This window comes from Triticum urartu, chromosome 3 (assembly GCF_003073215.2).
Source record: "Triticum urartu cultivar G1812 chromosome 3, Tu2.1, whole genome shotgun sequence".
Classification (NCBI taxonomy): Eukaryota; Viridiplantae; Streptophyta; class Magnoliopsida; order Poales; family Poaceae; genus Triticum; species Triticum urartu.
Window position 1 is genome coordinate 582427490 of NC_053024.1, and position 14349 is coordinate 582441838.

Below are 14349 nucleotides of genomic sequence, written 5' to 3' on the forward strand. Positions count from 1 at the left end.
CTGTTAGCCATTGGCCGGACTAATGGGCTATGAAGATACGGAGACCGAAGACTGCACCCGTGTCCGGATGGGACTCTCCTTGGCATGGAAGGCAAGCTTGGCGACCAAATATGTAGATTCCTTTCTTGGTAACCGACCTTATGTAACCCTAGATCCTCCCGGTGTCTATATAAACCGGAGGACTTAGTCCAGAAAGGACATTTATTCATTACCATAGCCATATGAGCTAGACCACTAGGGTTTAGCCATTACGATCTCGAGGTAGATCAACTCTTGTAATACTCATATTCATCAATATCAATCAAGCAGGACGTAGGGTATTACCTCCATAGAGAGGTCCCAAACCTGGGTAAACATCGTGTCCCTGTCTCCTTTTACCATCAACCTTAGACGCACAGTTCGGGACCCCCTACCCGAGATCCGCCGGTTTTGACACCGACAACTGGCACCTACTTCATCTCGGCCCGGTCCTAATAGAACAGTTGCTTCAGATTCATAATACTCAATCCAACACAAAGAACCTCAAAGAGTGCACCAAGATTTCTACCGAAGAAATAAAGACAAGAACATGCATCAACCCCTATGCATAGATTACCCCAATGTCACCTCGGAAATCCACGAGTTGAGTGCCAAAACATATATCAAGTGAATCAAAATAATACCCCATTGTCACCACGGGTATTCATATGCAAGACATATATCAAGTGCTCTGAATCCATAAAAGTATTCAATCCGATAAAACGAAATCTCAAAGGGAAACTCAATTCATCACAACAAGATAGAGAGGGGAAAACACCATATGATCTGACTATATTAAGAAAGCCCGCGATACATCAAGATCGTGACATCTCAAGAACACGAGAGAGAGAGAGATTAAACACATAGCTACTAGTACAAATCCTCAGCCCCGAGGGTGGACTACTCCCTCCTCATCGTGGTGGCCGCCGGGGTGACGAAGATGGCCACCGGTGATCATTCCCCCCTCCAGCGGAGTGCCAGGATGAGGTCTCGATTGGTTTCTCATGGCTACTGAGCCTTGCAGCGACGGAACTTCTGATCTAGGGTAACCCCAAGGGTTTTTGGAATATTTTACAATTTATAGGGCGAAGAGGGGGTGCGGGAGGCCACCGAGGCGAGCACAACCCACCGGGGCGCGCCTGGGGGCCCAGGCGTGCCCTGGTGGGTTGTGCCCCCTCGGGGGAACCCCGAGGTGCTTCTCTATCCCATTGGATGTCTTCTGGTCCATAAAAAATCTCCGAAAAGTTTCACGGTGTTTGGACTTCGTTTGGTATTGATTTCCTGTGATGTAAAAAACAATCAAAAAACAGCAACTGGCACTGGGCACTAGGTCGATAGGTTTGTCCCAAAAAAATGATATAAAGTTTCTATAAAATGATTGTAAAACATCCAAGAATGATAATATAACAACATGAATACTTCATAAATTATAGATATGTTGGAGACGTATCACCTGCCATGGGAACCACGCATCGCGGGCGGAGCGCAGCCGATGGAGAGGCAGAGCTTCGACACACCCCTTGTCGGTGTCAAAACCGGCGGATCTCAGGTAGGGGGTCCCAAACTGTGCGTCTAGGCCGGATGGTAACAGGAGGCAGGGGACACGATGTTTTACCCAGGTTCGGGCCCTCTTGATGGAGGTAAAACCCTACGTCCTGCTTGATTGATATTGATGATATGGGTAGTACAAGAGTAGATTTACCACAAGATCAGAGAGGCTAAACCCTAGAAGCTAGCCTATGGTATGATTGTATGTTATGGTTGTTGTCCTACAGACTAAAACCCTTCGGTTTATATAGACACTGGAGAGGGTTAGGGTTACACAAGGTCGGTTACAAAGGAGGAGATATCCATATCCGTATTGCCTAGCTTGCCTTCCACGCCAAGTAGAGTCCCATCCGGACACGAGACGAAGTCTTCAATCTTGTATCTTCATAGTCCATCAGTCCGGCCAATGGAGATAGTCCGGCTGTCCGGAGACCCCCTAATCCAGGAGTCCCTCAGTAGCCCCTGAACCAGGCTTCAATGACGATGAGTCCGGCGCGCAGTATTGTCTTCGGCATTGCAAGGCGGGTTCCTTCTCCGAATACATCACAGAAGAATATGAATACAAGGATAGTGTCCGACGCTGCAAAATAAGTTCCACATTCCACCGTAGAGAGAATAACATTTTCGCAGATCTAATTTGCTGGCTTGTTTTGGCAGCATGACGTTATGTCATGGCCCGGTGATTATTCGAACCATTTCTTTTAACCAGCTCCACACATAACGCGAGGCGGTTTCTTGACACGTCTTGTCAAAGCAGAGATCATGTCCCCTTATTACGGGATTCTCATCAATACGGGCGTGGGTAACCCAACCACGCCATCAATTATGGCGCTTGGGGGATAAGCGAGTTTTACCAGGCAAGTGGGGACGCTTAGTTTCGTCCGCCCATATAAAGGGATAAGGATTCACCTTTCTATCCACGCCTTCTTCCTCCCTTACCCATCCTTTTTCGCACACTCGAGCTCTAGCGCCCAAGTCCGCACTTCCCACCTTGACCTTCTCCAATCATGTCCGAAGCGGGAGGCAGGTGGATGGTCTCCTCCGTCACGGAGGGAGACATCAAGAAACTGAGGAGAGCCGGATACCTGCCCGACGACATCGCGCACTGGCTCCCAGATGAGGGGCAGCTCATCCCCCACCCCCAGGCCCCATGAGAGGGTAGTATTCCTCACCCATTTTCTCTGCGGACTGGGATTCCCTCTCCATCCCTTCGTCTGGGGGCTCATGTTTTATTACGGCCTGGATTTTCATGATCTGGCCCCGAACTTCATCCTCAACATTTCGGCGTTCATTGTCGTGTGTGAGGCTTTCCTCCGCATCTGGCCCCACTTCGGCCTGTGGTTAAAGACCTTTAATATCAAGCCGAAGGTGGTACGAGACCAACAAGCAGAATGCGGGGGAGCCATGGTGGGCAAGATGCCCAAGGTCATATGGCTCGAAGGCTCCTTCGTGGAGACAATAAAGGGATGGCAGTCGGCGTGGTTCTATATCACCGAGCCGCGTGATGCCAAATGGGCGGCAGCCCTCGAGTTTCGATCCGGATTCCCTACATGGATCACTTCCTGGAAAGAGAAGGGCCTGTCGTGGGGTTCATCGGTGGAGCTGGACGGACTCTAGAAATGTATCCGGAGTATGGCAAGCAAGAAGCTCAAGCTTGTCAACATAGTCCAAGTTATGCTCATCTGCCGGATCCTCCCGTGTCAACAACGGTATTTTACCTTATGGGAGTTCGACCCGGCCCAGCACCAGACTCTGAGCGAGCTCTTTGATATGACGCACAAGGACGTCTGGAAGGTGTTGTTCAAGGGCGCCGAGGTGCCTCCTTCTCTCGCCGAGGATCGTGGACTAAGCGCAAAGCGCCTAGCGCGTTTGGTGATATCAATACGTCCCGTAAGACATTTATTTTTCCTAGCTTAATTACATGCGGGGTCTAATCTCCAGTCCTTTGACAGGACTGGGTGGAGATGTCGAGGCAGATCGACTGTCCGGCCCCTTTGCCCGAAGATACTACGGGCGCTCTCCTGACGGAGATGCTGACTCCGGCTCCTTACAAGGTGCCGGAGAAGACCAAGAAGGCCAAGGGAACCCGAAAGAGTTCCTGGCACCAGGTGTTATCGGACTCATCGTTTGATAACTCTGCGGCACACTCCTCCCCCGAAGAGGAGGAAGAATAAGAAGATGCTCCCCCACCGACTGGGGGAGACAAGAAAAGGAAGGCCGCCCCAACTTGGGAGGCCGGAGGGTCCAAGAAGGGAAGGACTCTCCTTCCGGACAGTTCCACCGCCGCCGACGAAGGCGAAGACAAGTGGTTGCCCAGGGTCAAGCCCCCGGGGAGATCGTAAGTATTCGGATACCAGAGTAACTCATAGGGTTCCTTTGTCGCACTGCTTTCCCTAACGCCAAACGCAATTATGCAGGCCGCCACGAGCCAGTATCGATGTATCATCGGACGGCTCCTTGGGCTTGTCGGACATGGATAGCGATCCAGTCCCGACCGCCACCTCCCCTCATCCTGCCGACGACACCGAGGTGTTGTCTCAAGAGGCACCGGGTCAAGGGGAGACAGTCCCGGAGGCGCCTCAAGGCGACCTTCCGAACCCCGGGAGCCGAGGGGACGGGGCCCCTGAGAGCTCTGAGTTCGGCCCTCAGCCGAACACCGCGCCGGAACCTCCAGTGGTTCCAGGCTCGGGCAGGCGGCCTCCTTCTAAGAGGGGAAAGACGCCTGTGCCGGTGACCTCTATCCATCCAGATGCGCCGGACAATCTGCTGGAAGCGCTTCGCAGCGCTTCCATCGACGAGGAGCACCGCACTATCATGAGTGTGGTGATCCAGAAGGTTCAGTCCACCAAGAGCGGATTGACTGAAGCCAATGCCAGCCTTCTAACAGGCTTCGAGGTAAGTGTTAAAATTTAGTAGAGATATTACTGCATAGATAGTAGCCCCTGATGCTTTGTTCGGTGTTCACAAAGAAAAGCCGAACAGAGGATCAAATAATATCGCAGGAGTCTAATATAAGTATGTCAATATGCATATGTAGGCTTCGCTGCTGGCGTCCGCCGCACTAACTGCGGAGGTTGCCGTAGTAAAGCAGGACCTCGAGGCATCCAGGAAAGAGCTCGGCCTTGCCAAGAGGCAGCTCAAGGAGAACAAGGGTAAGTAATACCCTGTCTATAGATATGTATATATAAAAAAGGACGCGATTGCAAAATGACAAGATCATTGTATGTTTGCCAGGGGCCACGACCGAGGTGGCGACCCTGAAGCAAGTGCTAACCAAGGCCGAAGATAAAGCGGCCAAGGAGCGCACCGAGCGAGAGAAGCACGAGGCTCGGGTGGGCAAGGTGCAGCAAGAGCTCCAGGCTCTCGTGACGAAGCACGAGGTGTTGGAGCTTGACTCAAAGACACGAGAGTCTGAGCTTGCCGCGGCCCTTGAGAGCGCAAAGAGTGCCAAGGCCGAGGCCCAGAAGGCCCTCCAGGAGATCGACGCAATGAAGAAGATAGCGGCGGGTAAGGCATTCTATATGCAGAGCAAACATGTAAAAGTAAATTACCGATTACTTACCCGAATTCGGAGCTCTCCGGGAGCATTCGCAGATTTGCGCCGCAGCGTGTCGGATGCCGCGCAGTTTTACCAGGCCGAGGAGGGAAGCTCAACGGAGAAGTTGTTCTGGTCTTAGTATACTGGGACCGAACACCCAATGCCTCTGAGTGACCAGCTAAAGCAGATGGTCGAGGCACAAGGCTGCCAAACAGGCCATGAAGGGCCTTATAGTCCGGCTATGGCCTGGCGACGTCCTTCCGGACAGCTACTTCGGCCTGGTGAGGCGGCTTGTGGATGCCTGCCCACGGCCGAAGGTCATCAAGCGGTCCATCTGCATCGAAGGTGCACACCGGGCTTTCGCCCGTGTGAAGGTGCAGTGGGCCAAGCTAGATGTTGTGAAGCTGATCAAGGAAGGGCCGCCGCAGGGCAAGGAGCATCGCACCCCCTGAAATTTATTATGAGGGTGTCCTGAAGGGTGCCCGTCTTGTAGCGGACGAATGTTCAAAGGATGTAATATTTGAGAGAACTTGCTCGTGTGATCCTGTATGATGAAAACTTGTTTCATATGCGCTATGCAATGCTTGTGTGAATTTAAAATATTACCTTCTGTTTGGCTGTTTATCCAATCTGAGAGATGGCTAGTCCTCGGCTTCTGCCCCCATGCCACGAGTGCTGGGGTGTTCGGGATAAACCTAAGCACTCTTGTTCCCATATTTGGGTCCTTCGAGGGAGGTGCTCAGCACAACGAACAAGGCAACCGCACTAATAATGCTTTATCACTCTCACTTAGCCATAGAATTCTATAATTTTAAATTTCGGCGAAGCCCCTGGTATTCGGAAGGCCGAATTCGGGGCGCGATACACACCTGTAAGCCGGACAGGGCCGACCCCTCGCCCTAAGCGGCATAAGTCTTTAGGGACTCGAAAAACCTCGCCGAACAACGACCAGTCTCTCGCCTTATCATGACAGTCAGTTTTAGCTTTCTCTACTGAGGTGCTAAGCCCGGCAGAACCGGGGCACAATCGCAGTAGTTCTCCTAGCGCTACCTTAGCTGATAGAGCGGAACGTAAGGTACCAAAACATAGGAGCTGGGCAAACCCAACATTTGACCAAAGACATGATTCGGAGCTGATGCATATAATGCTATAAGTTCGGGGTGCCGCACTTGTGAAAGTGTTCATACTTTTCACACCGTATTGTGGGGTACGTAGGCCCCTGGTGTATTGGTCGTACCATAGTGTACGGTTGCAAGGCGTCATTAATGAACACATAGATATATATAACAAGAATGCAATAATAGTCGTAATGTCATGCATTGTTTATTAAAAACTTGCGTTAAAGCAGAGTGATACAGATAGTGCGATAAGCAAAGAGTAGGACTATGTCCCTTCCAAGGGCAAGCTGAGGAATGATGTTAAATTGAATATTTCACTTGTTACTGTAATCAACCTGGGAATTCCGTGGTATAACATAGTTGTCTGCCTCCTTGGTTGCTGCATCATGTGTTCGGCAATAGTGCTGCCAGACAGTGTTTCCAGAGATTAAGGTCCTGAAAGAAAAAGAAAAATAACCGAACGGGAAGCCCCTAGTGTGGTTTAGGCCGCGTCTTGGGGCGTGCCGCAGTTGTGCCCCCTCCCCACCTGTGCCCATGGTATTTTTAATGCGTAATTATGTACGCACGACACGAGTTTCGCCGCTGGGCTGGGATTGGGGTGGCCGCCGTATTGCTACGCGAGCTCAGATCGCGCCAGGCGGTCTATTTGCCGATTGCCCCGAGCGCGCTTGAAGGTGTCCGGGATGTGAAGCGCCGAACTGGTTGATTGCCTTGAGAGGCTGCTTTGCGTTTCTGCTGCGAGGGCTGCGGTGTGCTCCTCTGTTCGGAGAGAGCGCTCTGTGTTTCCATTGACTGTAACAACTCCGTGAGGTCCTGGCATCTTGAGCTTGAGGTATGCATAATGCGGTACCGCATTGAATCTAGCAAATGCGGTTCGCCCGAGCAGTGCGTGATAACCACTGCAGAATGGGACTATATTGAAGATTAACTCTTCGCTTCGGAAGTTATCCGGGGATCCGAAGACCACTTCCAGTGTAATTGAGCCTGTGCAATGGGCCTCTACACCTGGAATGACGCTGAGGGAGTCCTCGATTAGGGGGTGTTCGGATAGCCGAACTATACCTTCAGCCGGACTCTTGGACTATGAAGATACAAGATTGAATACTCCGTCCCGTGTCCGGAAGGGACTTTCCTTGGCGTGGAAGGCAAGCTTGGCGATACGGATGTACAGATCTCCTACCATTATAACCGACTTTATGTAACCCTAACCCTCTCCAGTGTCTATATAAACCGGAGGGTTTTAGTCCGTAGGACAAGATACACATCGACAATCATACCATGGGCTAGCTTCTAAGGTTTAGCCTATCTGATCTCGTGGTAGATCAACTCTTGTACTACCCATATCATCAATATTAATCAAGCAGGACATAGGGTTTTACCTCCATCGAGAGGGCCCGAACCTGGGTAAAACTTCGTGTCCCCTGCCTCCTGTTACCATCTGGCCTGGACGCACAGTTCGGGACCCCCTACCCGAGATCCGCCGGTTTTGACACCGACATTGGTGCTTTCATTGAGAGTTCCTCTGTGACGTCGCCGTCAGGCCCGATGGCTCCGACGATCATCAATGGTGATGCAGTCCAGGGTGAGACCTTCCTCCCCGGACAGATCTTCGTCTTTGGCGGCTTTGCACTGCGGGCTGATTCACTTGGCCATCTAGAGCAGATCGAAAGCTACGCCCCTGGCCGTCAGGTCAGATTCGGAAGTTTAAACTACACGGCCGACATCCGCGGGGACTTGATCTTCGACGGATTCGAACCACTGTCGAGCGCGCCGCACTATCACGACGAGCATGATCTAGCTCTGCCGCCGAACAGTGCCCTGGAGGCCACACCCGCATCGGCTCCGACCCCCAGTTCGGAGCCGACCGCGTCGATCGAGGATGGGCGGTTGGACGCCGCCTCGGGGGCTGCAATCCCAACGGCGGTTGAGCCGAACACCAGCCCCGTACTCTGCACGACTCGTGACTCCATGGAGCCAGATTCTTTGCCGGACTCCGAACTCTCCACGCCCCTGCCGAGCGAATCCGATTGGGCGCCGATCATGGAGTTCACGGCCGCGGGCGTCTTTCAGCACTCGCCTTTCGGTGATATCCTGAAGTCACTGAAGTCTCTCTCTTTATCAGGAGAACCCTGGTCGGACTACGGTCAGCAAGGTTGGGATTCGGACGATGAAGAAATTCAAAGCCCACCCACCACCCACTTGGTAGCCACTGTCGATGATTTAACCGACATGCTCGACTTCAACTCTGACGACATTGACGGTATGGACGCCGATGAAGGAGACGATGAAGAATCAGCGCCTATCGAGCCCTGGGACGCCACCTCGTCATATGACGTATACATGGTGGACGCACCCAAAGATGACGGCGAGGAGCGGAAGGACGCACCGAAGGATTGTTCCCTCGAAAAGCAGTCAAAGCGGCGACGCAAGCGCCGCCCCAAATCCCGCCTCGACAGAATAGCGATCACACTGATCCAGCGCTGGAGCAGGGCAAACCGCTGCCAGACAACGGCAATCCGGATAATCAAATCGAACAAACAAATCCTATCAATGATAATGGTCTGGACGACATAACGTCGGACAGGCACTCAGAGCAGCAGAATGCCCGTAAAAGGCTCGTTGCCACCGCAAGGAGCCTCAAAAAGCAGAAGTGGAGGCTCAAGGCCGTGCAAAACACGCTCCAATTCAGATGGAGCAAAATACTCAACACTGTAACAAGGTACAGCGACAATCGCCCCTCCAAGAGCTACCCAAAGCGGAAGCTGCTACCCGAATTCGATGAGGAGGCCTCAGACCCCCCACAACCAAATATCAAAGCAGCCACCTGGTCGGATGGATGACCCCTCTACCACCATAGAACGGCATTCAACGCCGCTCACAATACAACACGCGACCCATGCGAGGGCTCGCACCCAAAGGACGGTGCAACAAGATCCATCTATGGACCATGCAAGCGCGCCCCAGCATACAATGCAACACAACAAACATCCGAAAAACGCGGCACACCCAGCTACAGGGGTGCCGCACACCCCCTATGTTTCACCGATGAGGTGTTGGACCATGAATTTCTAGAGGGATTCGAGCCCGTAAACATAGAGGCATACGACGGAACAACAGACCCTGGGGTCTGGATTGAGGACTATATCCTTCATATACATATGGCTCGAGGGGATGATCTCCATGCCATCAAGTACTTACCTCTCAAACTCAAAGGGCCAGCTCGTCACTGGCTCAAAGGCCTCCCCGAAAGCTCCATTGGAAGTTGGGAAGAGCTCGAAGACGCCTTTCGGGCAAACTTTCAAGGGACTTATGTCCGACCTCCGGATGCGGACGACCTGAGCCACATAACTCAACAGCCCGGAGAGTCAGCCCGAAAGCTTTGGAATAGGTTTCTTACTAAAAAGAACCAGATTGTCGACTGTCCGGACGCCGAAGCCTTAGCGGCTTTCAAGCACAGCGTCCGCGACGAATGGCTCACCAAACACCTCGGCCAAAACAAGCCGAGAACGATGGCCGCATTAACAAACCTCATGACCCGCTTTTGCGCGGGTGAGGACAGCTGGCTAGCCAGATGCAGCACCAGCGACCCCAGTACATCTGAAGTTAGAGATGGAAACGGGAAATCACGGCGCAACAGCAATAGCAAACGCCGGAATAAAGAAGACAGTACGAAGGGCACGGCAGTAAATGCCGGATTCAAAGTCCCTCGGCCAAACCAAAAGCCACCCTCCAAAGGCACCAGGGATGAACTGTCCAGCCTCAACAAAATTCTGGACCAAGTATGTCAGATCCATAGTACCCCTAGCAAACCTGCTAATCACACCCATAGAGAATGTTGGGTCTTCAAGCAGTCCGGCAAGCTTAACGCCATACACAAGGGGGAAGATACACCAAGTGAAAAGACGAGGACGAGCCTCCCAAGCAAGACAAGGGGGAACAAAAGAAATTTCCACCCGAAGTCAAAACAGTAAACGTGTTACACGTGATCAAGAGAAAAAACAATGTGGCACTCCCTGAAAAATATACCCAAGTTCCCGTCACCGCGAAGTCCCACCACTGGTCGTCTCAACCGATCACCTTCGACCATCGTGATTACGCATCAAGTATTCAGCACGCGGGATGGGCTGCACTGGTATTAGACCCAGTAATTAGCGGATACCACTTCACACAAGTCTTGATGGATGGCGGCAGTAGCCTAAACCTAATATATCACGATACAATCCGCGGGATGGGGTTAGACCCAACACAAATTCGCCATAGCAATACTACCTTTAAAGGAGTAACGCCAGGCCCAAGGGCTCGTTGTACGGGCTCCCTCCTACTACAAGTTATATTCGGCTCCCCCGATAACTTCCGTCGCGAGCATTTAACTTTCCACATCGCTCCGTTTAAAAGTGGCTATCAAGCACTACTCGGACATGAAGCTTTCGCTCGCTTTAATGCAATACCACACTATGCCTCCCTAACACTCAAGATGCCCGGTCCACGTGGCATCATTTCAGTGCACGGAAGTATCAAGCGATCTCTGCGCGCCGAAGAGAGTGAGGCTGCCTTGGCAGCCGCACACTAAAGGCGCCCGGACCAGCAAAAGCATCCAATAGGTCGTCAAGACCTCAGACACAAGTAACCGAGTCCGGCGCCGCTACTCATATCAAATAAACGTTCACACCCCTATCTTTCAAATGTACAAGGGGCTCAACGCACGCAGACGAGTGGCGATTTCTTCTTATCTTGAATTATACATGGTTTCTTTAGAAAACTATCCTTTTGCACGACAACCTTTTTACCTAAATTCCTCTCTTTTACAGATGATCATCGTGCTACACCCGACGGAGACACAGGCACAGACGTGCAGCAGGGACCCGACCCAAGGATTCTTTTTAGATTAAGACCCTGCGTAAACCTTTTTTACTGTCTCTTGTTGATACATATCCACCGTTGAGAAGGATGCTGATGTCTTGGCATGTGGCCACGCCAGAACAATGCACGTACCTGGACACAAGGGGCTTCTTACAAAGTCCATTCTTCAGGCCCGGTTTATATCACAAAGACCGAATACCTTAGGGAGTGTTCGACGTCGCGAGTTTGGCCCTATTTGCATCAGCTCCGAATCATTGTCTTTGGTTAAATGTTGGGTTTGACCGGCTCCTGTGTTTTTGTGCCTTACGTTCCGCTTTACCGGCTAAGGTAGCACCAGGAGAACTGCTGCGATTGTGCCCTGGTTCATCCGGACGAGCACCTCAGTAGAGAAAGCCGAAAACTGACTGTCATGATCTAGCGTGAGACTGGTCAACCACTCGATGACCCATGGGAATGTTAGAATTCCTCCGCCTTAACGAAGGGCCGCTTTCTGGCCAGGCATATACGCACCCCGGGATCGGGAGAGTGCAGAGCCACCAGGGGCTATCTAGTAGCCCCACTGTCAAACTCCTATGGCTAAGTGAAAGTGTTAAAGCATTATAGTCCGGTTGCCTCACTCACTCCGCTATCACCTCCTTAATAGGACCCAGACATTGGGTTAAGTGTGAACGCGTGTTTTTGCGAACACCTCCGCATTATCTGCGTGGGGGTTGAAGCCGACGACTGCAATCTTTCAGGTTATACACATGTATACATAAACGGCCGCCCAGGAGGCAACACATTACTTTCAGGCAAAAGTATAAAAGTAGCCTCATAAAAATTTAAAAAGCATTTCGCTTACAATGAGATTACATGTCATTCAAACATAATATTTTTTGAGCACTGGGTCTCTATCAAACGAGCACCCTCAAGAACTTCCTCAAAGTAGTGCTCAACAGCCCTTCGACCTATGGCCGAATCCTGCGCTGCAATAGTGGTAGCATCCATCTCTGCCCAGTATGCTTTAGCACGGGCAAAGGCCATCCGTGCGCCTTCTATGCACGCCGACCTCTTCATCGCATTTATGCGCGGCACCACATCAAGGATCTGCTGCACCAAGCTGAAATAGCTGCTCGATTTTGACCTTTCGGGCCATAGTTGATCCACAACAGACCTCATGGAGAGTCCGGACAACCTATTTAGTTCGGCCCATTCGAATAATTGGTCCATCAACGAAAGTGGACGCTCGGGAGAAAGGAATTGCTTCCAAAACAGCTGGTCTACTTCACAGTCCGGCTGACTTTGGAAGTACTTGGCCGCATCGGCAGCGCTCGCTGCCAAATCCATATACGCATCCTCCGAACTCCACAGCCGATCTAGAGGGGCATACCATGGATCTCCGTACTTCCTCTGCAGCATAAAGGATTTCCCGGCTACAATATCCCCGGCTTCCCGCAGTTCCTCCTTCTTTGCCCTCGTAGCAGAGCGGAGGTCTTTTCCCATTACAGCAGCCTTTTCAAGGTCCGATGCCTTCGCCTGGTTTTCCTTTTCAAGAGCCCGGCAATGGTCTATGGCGGCTTTTAATTCTATGGCCATATTGGCCATCTTCTTCCGGCTCTCGCCATGTGCGGCCTTCTCGGCCCGCAACTCTTCGGCCGCCTTCAAAGCAGCCGCATTACCCAATCTTGCTTGTTCCTTGGCTCGGGCAAGTTCCGCCCGCAAGGCTTCAACAGTGGCAGCTCCATCTGCAGTCATAACATGTTAAAAACACTGGCATCATACTCTTCCTATGTGGCGTTTACCAGACAAGGATACTTACCCTGCGCCTCGTCAAGCCTTCTGTTAACAAGCTCGATGTCGGCATCTGCCGCATCCAACTGTCGTTCTAAATGGGCAAACTGGCTAGTCCGGCTGGCCACCGGAGCTTCCATCTCCTGCACATAAAGGAAGTATGGTTATTACCTGCGTGTATGATCCTCCGTTCGTCATCGTTTCTGACGACAACCAGAGTCTCAAGGGCTACTATCTACACAGGGCACACCTGACATGTGCAGGACTATTACACATTCCTTTTTACGTACCTCAAAGCCTGTCAGTAGACTCATAAAAGCTTCATGCAATCCGCTTTCGGCGGACAATATCCTCTCCATCACCATATTCATTAGCACACGGTGATCATCTGAGATGGCCGCTCGCCCCACCAACTCCCTCAGAACGTCCGATCGCACACTAGACGGCGTCGGACTCTTTTGTCTACTCTCTTCGGGAGCCAGACACTGGGAGCCTCGGGGATCAATTGGATCACCTTCTGGCCTCTCCGCACTCAGAGAGGCCCTCCGCGACGACACTTCAGGGTCGCCCGCTTCCGTAGCGGAGGAGTCCGAAGGAGGCGTCTCGCTCTCCATCATCTCTGGAAGAAGATCCCCCGAAGACGAGCTCATTTGAGAGGGGCTAAGGCCCGAACTACACAAATATATGCGGTGGTTATTTTCTCAGAAAAAAAGATGGCATATATGTACTATTAAAAGTTTTCGGGTCACTTATGACTCCCGGGAGAATTGATCCCCCCACGAACTTTGTGCGGCAGCAGCGCCCCCCAAGGTAGGGCCCCCCGGTGGAAGATTTCTTCTCCCGTTTGGAAGCTTCGGCTTCCGAATTCCCGGACGCAGTCCTTTTCCTCTTCCGGTCGTCTTCCTTCACGGAGACGCTCGCTCCCTTGGTTAGAATAGGCAGCGTTGGGGGCCCGCGTCCGCCCGCATTACCCTCCACAGTATCTTCCTTCAAGGGATCCGGGCAAGGTGTGGTCTGGAGCATCTTTTCCAATACCGGATTCTCCAAACCCTCAGGGAGGGGGGCCGAACACCGAATCAACTTCGCCTTTGTTAGCCAGTCCTGGTCGAAAAAGCAAACTCTCAGAAATAACTTCGTAACAAAGGAAAGATAATATGTTCGGCCGGAAGATTCTTTACCTGTTCGGCGGCGCGGTTACTGCTCAGGCCCACGTCCTCGGTGATTTCCGGACACTCTACTTGAGGTCCGAAGAATGACTTATACATATCCTCATGCGTCAGGCCGAGAAAATTTTGAATGGCACGTGGACCCTCGGGATTGAACTCCCACAAGCGAAGGGGCCGACGTTTGCAAGGCTGGACTTGACGAACCAGCATAACTTGTATTACCGCGACCAAACTGAGATCTCCATTGAAGAGATCTCGAATGCGGCTTTGCAGTAAAGGCACGTCCTTGGCTGGACTCCAGCTCAGTCCTCTGCTGATCCATGACATCAGT